The sequence below is a fragment of the Lutjanus erythropterus genome, chromosome 22, assembly GCF_056507025.1.
Source record: "Lutjanus erythropterus isolate fLutEry1 chromosome 22, fLutEry1.hap2, whole genome shotgun sequence".
Classification (NCBI taxonomy): Eukaryota; Metazoa; Chordata; class Actinopteri; order Lutjaniformes; family Lutjanidae; genus Lutjanus; species Lutjanus erythropterus.
The window spans coordinates 434376-443150 of record NC_139338.1 but is presented as its reverse complement, the minus strand read 5'-3'; the positions used below and the strand labels follow the sequence as shown (position 1 = coordinate 443150).

The 8775-nt window shown below is 39.1% G+C and overlaps 1 long non-coding RNA gene across 1 annotated transcript; it reads right to left on the bottom strand.

Annotated features, from left to right (window-relative positions):
• Positions 1-436: 436 nt before the first annotated feature.
• LOC146306362 (uncharacterized) lies at positions 437-8196 on the bottom strand. Its single transcript, XR_014768952.1, has 3 exons — positions 8085-8196; positions 2834-2888; positions 437-809 (listed from the first exon to the last, which is right to left on the bottom strand). It is a non-coding gene; the product is annotated as an uncharacterized LOC146306362 (long non-coding RNA).
• Positions 8197-8775: the final 579 nt, after the last annotated feature.

Here is an 8775-nt window from a genome sequence, read left to right as displayed (position 1 = left end):
AAGTAACAACCTGAAACATGACGAATGCACATTAACAACAAATATTTCCTGTTCTTCCTCTCTTCAAAATAAGAGTCCTGGATGTGTTGGTATTACTTGTACAAAAGCACATACATTTAAAAAGCACATACATTTATTTAAAAAAAGGTTACAATTCTTTCTTGGTATGAGACACAGGAAACTATTGATATTACTAAAACAATAATATTGGTGTGTCAACACTACATAGGCATTTTAAATTATTGGGATTATTATCTTGCAGGAGCTGTAAGTGAAGCGAGATGCCTGTGCAGTGTGGACATACTAATATTGCTGATATTTCCGTGTCTCCTATTGAGAATGAAATATAATCTTTTTGTTAAGTTGCTCACACCAAATGGTTTGGGTAAATTTAAGTCAATTTTCTTTTATACAGGTAACGCTAGGACATCTGGGACTCTATTTTGAAGAGGGGAAAAGGTTTTTGCACTGTATCAACTTGCCTACCCCAGTAGTTTGTTTTTCAAACTAAGCAGTTTTGGAGGGAGTGTTTTGCTTCCCAATCCAAGCATGACTGCTTGAATGAATCTGAGTGTGTTCGCCATGCATTTTGGGTAATCTAAGTGAAGAGCATACATAAGTCCAAACATGAGGCAGACTGCCTGGGGAAAGTCTCTAACATTGTCCATGACAGTACTTCCCTCAAGTATGATGGCAGTGGAAATGGGCTGGAGGTGCACTGCATTTAGACCCTGCTGCTGAGCATCTTCGTTGACCACGGTCAGCACCCCAACTGTCACTGAGGCAAGTGCTTCTTCCTTCGCTGTATCCTGCAAAAGAAGCACACACAACTACCTTTTGAATCTGGTCTTCTTTTGGGAAATTCTGTAGACTGGAAGTGTGAGATTGGGGAATTCACATCCTTAATTTAATTACATTATGTACTAATTTAGGGATTCTGATCATTTATGAGTGAGATTAGAATCCACCTGATTCTGATCAACTGAAAATAAGTGTATTTTAAATAGGGCTGTCAAACGATTAAAAATTTTAATCGAGTTAATTACAGCTTAAAAATTAATTAATCGTAATTAATCGCAATTCAAATTATCCCCAAAATATGTCAAAATCAACAAGACTTTTTCTTTCTTTCTTTCTTTCTTTCTTTCAGTAACAGGACAGTATTTTCCCCCTCTTCAAACTAGCACAACAGGGCCACTCTTTTTTTTTCTAATTAAAAATTCAAAACCAGAACATCAGGCTAAATCTACCTGCTTTGAGCTTCACCATATAAATCAAATGTTTCTTCTGCTGTGTCTCTGTGTGTGTGTGTGTGTGTGTGTGTGTGTGTGTGTGTGTGTGTGTGTGTACATTTAAATGTGGCCCTCTTCTCTACTCATCCTCTAGCCCAGGGGTGTCAAACTCAATCACAGAAGGGGCCAAAGTTTAAAACACAGTCTAAGTCGCGGGCCAAACAAGATTAACATTTATTAAACTGTCTATGTTTAATTCAGAAATATGAATTTGAACAGCCAGACTGCAACAACTTTTTCCTCAATAAAATAAATAAGATTTAAAATATTTTTTTTTTCTTCAACAATAACAAAGGAAAACAAGAATATTTCAGCTCAGAATATTTCAACTCACATATCCAGGTGGGGGTTACATTTGAAAATGCTTGCTTTTTGTCTGCACACAAGATATCGCACACTTTAATCATGCAACCCCTCAATCGCACTGCATTTGGCATAAAAGTCTGCTCATATAATAATATTACAAACCCATCAGTCCATCAGGTACAGATGAACATATTGACCTGCTCAATTTAACATTAAGGCCAAAACACACTGAGAACTTCAACAGAAAAGTCAACTGTAGCTTCTATGGTGCACTGCAGGCTTCAGATTTAAAATGTAACACCACAGAACCAGCAGTATTTTAGGAAAAGGTTAAACTGCACACTGACAAGACAGAGTCTGTCCTCTTCATCATGACTTACAATAATGCAGCAATTAAGTATTTAAAAGTACACAAATCAGACTTGGAGTAAAAAAAAAAAATCGCGCACCACATAAGTGTACATTAATATTATGATTCATGATCATAAAAAGTTTTTTTTATCTCTCTCCCTCTCCCTCTCTCTGCTGTGGGTCAGTCTTATTTTTATTTTTACCTGGTTTCAGGTGGAGCTGCAGCTCATCTCCCTCCTCATATACTTGTGTTTCTTTGCACTGAGTCAGTTGCCTAAACAGACAAACCTGTTTACATTGTCGTTTGACAGAAGCTCGCGTCTTCGTGACTGCGAGCTGATTAATTTCTCGAGTTGCGCGGCAGCTGACGCAGTGCATTGTGGGACTTGTAGTATGAGTGGTGGGAGTGCTATTTACCGACGGGCCATTCATAATAGACACGTGAAATTATCTCGCGGGCCGTATATAATTGAATCGCGGGCCAGATGTGGCCACATGTGCTCTAGCCAGTAGCTGCAAATTACTATCTGCTTATTTATTGTTCCATCTGTATTCTTTTTAAACTGAAATTCCCCATCCAGAGGGCCAACCTGCTCTTCCTCCATGTTTACATTCACCGCACGCATGCATCCGCTCTGCTCACTGCGCGTCACTGCACTTCTGAGTGGTATTATGGGATGTATGGGGCGGGTCATTCTGCGCATGCGTCAAATGCGTGAAAATTTTTAACGGCACTAATTCTAAAAATTAATTATCGCCCGCTAACGCGATAATTTTGACAGCAGTAATTTTAAATATTTGACAACACTATCAAATGTATCAAATATGATTTGTCAGTAACTTGAGATCAATATGTTTCTTTCTTCTTTCAATATGTTACTTACAAAGCAAGTCTTGTAGACCTCACTGGAGTCATCACCAAGCACAATAGGAAGGCCTCTGAGGACAACAGAGCGAAGTGCCGTCACATCTGGCGACTAAAAATACAGAGAGAGAATAGATACAAGTTAAGAACTTCGTAGCATTTTGAGGGGTGGGGTGGGGGGTATGTGTTGATATACTTTTCTATATTTTCTCTAATAGTTCATAGCCTCATAATAGAGACAGGGCTTTAAGTTTTATTAGTATAATTGGTAACATTTAAATACCTAATTTTACACATCCCAATTTCCCTGTAAACATTTTCTTTGTTTTTATACAACATATATACAACATTTCAATTAAATTTAAAATAAAATGCCCTTGTGCATGCATTTCATTGAGCACTCACTTGAAATGTGCAAACTACCATACTGTTGGACTTTCTTGTTACGAAGAATGACAGACTGAGAGACACATAAAAACCTGTTGAAACTGAACAAAAACATGTTGAGATGAGTAGTCCACAACAACTGGTATAGGTGTTGTGAAAGGATTTTAAAAAACATGATTTAATTGTTGAAGTGATTTAGTTAGTGTATTTATGGGTACACATCACTGGTACGGTCACCAAGGGTACATCTGTCTCGCTTGCTCTCCACAGCAGCATGCAGCAACACAGCAGAGAGGAAGGCAGTGTGAATGGTATGTGAAACAGGCCTAAGGTGCATTGCCACCACCCGTTATTACTGGAGTGTAAATTACAAAATCCTTACCAGGCAGTTGATGTGCTGGATCAAGTCTGTCAGTTTTTGTCCTGTAGTTCCTTTTTTGGACTTGAAAAGCTCACAAAGCGTGGGGTGTGTTGGTCTAGGGCTTCATAAAGGTCTCCTTCAAGGTTCCTACTGGCGACGCGATTAAACTCAGCAAAGACCTGAAAAAATGGAGAGTGGAAGGAGGGAGAGGGATAGCAACATTAAACTGACTGTCATTCAATTAATTCTGTAGAAAATTAAAGAGCTTAACATATGAAACTATGGTGAATAATACATTACTACTTATATTATTAAACAAATAACATTAGTACACATACTGACATTGAAAACATTTTACTGATTTGTATATAGTACAAGAGTAATTTTTTGAGGATGATGTGTTTTAATATTCCACCTCACAGCATTGATATGTTCTGACTGACATTTAATCTGCTGGAAACTTAATGGGGGAAGGCAGGCCAAAACGAACAAGTAGCTTACCTGTCTCTCAGTGAAAAGTGCTGGCCAACGTTCAACAGTGCTCTGCACAGCAGGCTCCTGTGTCACTATCTCCCTTCTGCACAGTGGGAATGTTTGGTCCATCATTTGCGAGACTAGAGTGGCATTGGGTTTTTTTTTCTTCATTTCCTCGATGACAATCTTCCTGGCATTTTCAAGGCTTCTTTCATCATGTCTGTCAGGTAAATTAGGCAAATAATTGGCTTCACCTCTTTTTGGTCGCTTGACATTCTTGCTGGATGATTCTCCATCTGGATTAAGTTTACTTCTTTTACCCCCATTTATCATTACATCATCACATCCTGCTTTTCGTAGCTTTGTACGATAGTTTGCCATCTTGAATTTTATGCTATTTTTTCAGCCATACCACCCTGGCTGGGGACCAGGTTCAGTGAGACTGGGGTGCTTACTTATCAGTGATTTTGCGACACTGCTGAAGTCGTCATCGTTCGGGTACGCCTTGAAACTGTACATTGTTTTGGCAAGCTTCTCAAGTATGTCATGTTTCATGTCTTGTGATGGAGTAATTGGGAGACGGTCTTTCATGAATGAAAGGTCTGCCTGTCTCAGCCTGTACTCTACATCCACTGAGAAATTGGGTATGTCGAAGAACTCTGGCCACTGTTTTCTAAGCGAAGGTGACAATTCAGCAGGGGACAAGAGCTTCCTTATATCATCTTCATCAATGACAACTCGGAGCATCAATCTTTGGTCCATCTCGATGTCACCTCCTGTGAAAAAATGAGATCACCTTGAGACATGCAACATCTCAGTGTTTAATCCACTTGGCATAATATGTACCGTTTGAGTGTAACAAGCTGTTTGCCATGAACTCTGTGAAGTGACAGAGGAAACACATCATTCAAATCTGACAACTGGGTGACTGAGAAGATGGGCAAATGGCTGCTGCAGAGGTCATACACTCTAAGATGCTCATCATACCATGAGGTCATCAGTCTGCAGACAAATGCTACATCTGTGTTTATAACAACAATCTTTGAGATTTGTCTGAACTCTGGGAGCCCTGCGCAAGATCCAACAGAAATGACCATGTCAGAACTGTACTTGATGCCATCAATGATGACAGAGGAAGCTACAAAGACTGTGTTCAGCTGGTTGTTTCTTTGATTGAGCCAGTTCTGCACATTTTCTGGAAATGAGGAAACCATCACAGACTTCACTTTGTGAATTTCAATAGATGGCTTAAAAAAAGTTGTGGCAGCTAGATGGAAGGCCATCATTTTCTGATGTCTGTTTGCTAAAGTCAGGGGAATGTTTTTAAAGTTGTGAGAGTGATGCACAACTTTCTTGAAGAACTTGTGTTTCCCCTCAAAACGCATTGTCCACACATCAGATAGAGGACCAAAGGTTTGAATGAGCTGAGGGTAATGCTCAACGTAGTGGTCCTTTGGTCGTAGCTTTTCACCCGGGAAAACCTTCTGAAACAAGTGTCTATGGTCAGAGATTTTGCTATCAAGAAAGCACAAAGACTCTTCTGTAAAGCTTGTGGACATTGCCAATTCCACCACATCTTTTAAGGTTATTAAAACCTCCCAGGTTTCATCACCGTCTGGAATGTGTTGACCAATTTATAATGGTAGAAGTCGGAGAAGAGTCCAATTTTCGTGACCATTTCCTCCAATTGTTGACTTTGAGGAGAAGGTCTTTGGAATGAGTTGGGGTTGATTTGCTCTGTCTGCAAATGTGTATGGGAACTGTTTAATAGCATCATTCAGGGCCTCAAGGGAGATAGTTCCCTTCGATATCAGTGCCTTTAAGCACAGAGCCAACTCTACTGGAACAATACCCTCCAGAAGATCATGTAGAATGTCTGGAGGGTAACCATCAACGACATGAAAATGTTGCAAGCTTTCAGTAAGTGGACAGCTTCCTTTCACACCGTATTGTTGAGCCCTGTTTGAATCCTGTGACACCTCTTGCACATGTTTGTCATGGTTTTCTTTTGTTCTTTGTTGAAATAAGCCTGTCCGTACTTCTTTGTCCTGCATTTCCTCCCGCTTGGCCATACAGAATCGACAAACTTGGGTAACTCTGAAGCTTTCAAAGAACCCTCCCAAAGAGTGGGCAGCCAGATTGTCTGCTGCAACAAATAACACTGTGTCCTTAACAGTGGCTCCCAACTGTTCAACATATATGCCTTGTTGCTCAAGAAAAACAAGGTCCTGAATAAGAGGGTGAAGAATTTTGGCATAACCCTGGTCTTTGATGTCATTGGCCTTGCAAAGCAGAGCAAGCTGAATGGAATGAAGAGACGAGCGATATTTAGGGTGTAAATTGCCAAGTGTCCAGTAGATGGCAGTTTGTTTGTGCTTTTTTCTGGAGGTTCCCAAGGGGTTAGCCACCTCAAAATCATCAATATACAGTTGGAGAGCGATCTTGAATTCTTCCTCATTCAAGAAAGCACTGTCATTGAAGCGGGCACCATCTCTGTAAGATTGGTATTTCTCTGACAAAGTTGCCTCATGTGACATGGTCTTTTCCAGAATTTCTCTATTGCTCAGTAATGTTTGCAGCACTTTTAGTATGGGGACATACACAACATTCTGCTTGTTTTCTAGGACAAATTCAACTGGCATAACCAAAGAGAATTCCCTTGAAATGTATGATTTTCGCCTGTTAGCAGTTGACAACGATCCCTCATCAGAAGTGAATTTGAGGAATACATTATTCTCAATGACCACTTGAGCTATCTCATTCACTAAAGCATCATCAACATTTGCACAATGCGTATGTAGAATTTTTCGAATAGAAGAATGTAGCAATGGCTGTGATAACAAATAAATTTGGTTGATCTGATCTATGACCTCTTGCAGGGCAGTTTCAGAGATGTTAAGAATTGATGACATTTTCAGGAAAAGAGCAGCTACATTGTGTTCCAACTGATTGTCTAAGTCCTCCACATCTTCATTTTGCTCAGCAACTTCACAGTCAATATCATCAACTTCAGGGTCACTCTCCTCTAGCTGAACACTCGTATTTTTTGGAAGTTCTTCAACTACATTTTTTGAAACAATTTCCTGTTTTAATGGTGTCTTGTTGTGCATCTGATGCTCTTTGCTTTTGTGTGCAGTAAAGGTAGAATAAACACTACTCTGAAAGTTACAGTCCTGATATGGGCAGGCAACCATTTGCCTCAGCTTAAGATGTCTTCGCAAATGGGTAAAGAAGTCTGCTTCTGTGCAAGGCTCCACAAAGTCGCACAACTGACAGTGAAATGCAGTTTCTCCACTTTTGCCTGCATCCTTTTGAGTGTGCCATGTTGAAAGGTGTACTTTGAGTGCATTAAAAGATTTAAATGTGCAGAGGCATTCCTTATGAAGGCATGGGAGTGGGGATGTCTGAGTGTGAAATCCATGTTTTAAGCGGTAATGCTTAAGCAAGTAGCCTCTCTTTTCAGCAAAAAATGTGCAGTACTTACAAGTCCACTGCATTAGGGAGCACTGCTCTGGTTGACCTAAAAAGACATGATAATTTCAGCATTAAGCACTTATTTTTAAAAAAAAGTTTATTTTTTTTCCTAAATAGTCACAAATTAAAATGTACAATTAATTGTTTTAAACACAAATTAAAATCTGCAATGAATCATTTTAACATTGACAAACTAACATGTGCAATAAATTATTTTTAAATGAAATGAAAGATTTTTTAAATAGTGAAATTGAAATATACAATGAATTTTTTAGTCACAAACCAAAAATGTGCTTTGAATTATTTTTTTAAACAGTCATAAATAAAGATGTACAATTAATTATTTTTTAACAGTCAAGTCGAAGTGTGCGATGAACAGTCACAAACCGCCATGTACAATGATTTATTTTAAACAGTCCAAAATTGGAATAAATTAACTTGATCCGTTTAACAATGGAATTGGTTTTATCATAATCCCACTGTAGTAACATTAATGTATTTCTGTTACCCAAACCCATGGAACTAATACAAATATTGAATGATTATTGTATTGTATAAAGCATTAGGTAAATACCTTTAATTGCTGAGAGCGGGGTAAGTGTGGACAGTTGACCATCTGCTTCAGCCTGAATGGAGGACAGTGAAAAAACACACAATTAAGGCAACAATTTCAAAATATAGACGCATAAATCAACACACCAGGTTGTTATAATATCACTCTTGTTAACTGTATTCCTATATTGAGCTTTAAATTCAGTGGCAAAGGAGAAATCCTTTAGAAAATACAGAGATAAGGACCCCGACTCTCGTTACATTGTCAAAATAAGTTAAATCTGTGTGAATCCTTAGGTGTAGTTCACATCAGTGGCGCCGGGATCACTCGCGCTCTGCAGCGATCGTTTCGGTGTATGGTCTGTTTTGGGCGCGAGCCGTGAGCGATCGCGTCAATCTTGGCAGGAAGTCACACATGAAACAACGAGAGAATCCGGTCAATTTTCTAAATTAAATCAATTTTCGAAATAAAACACAGAGATTGACAAATACCATAGCCCTCTCCGTGTGCGTTTGTTGCCTATTTGTGTTTATTTATCTAAACAGAACGCGACAGAGATGAAAACACACACACATCGACACACATATATACACAAAGGGTACCCACACACACACCGACACACCTTAGGTGTATATAGATGACCTATATACGTTCAGGGTACACATAGCCTACACCGACAGACACACACACACACACACCGACACACAACGAC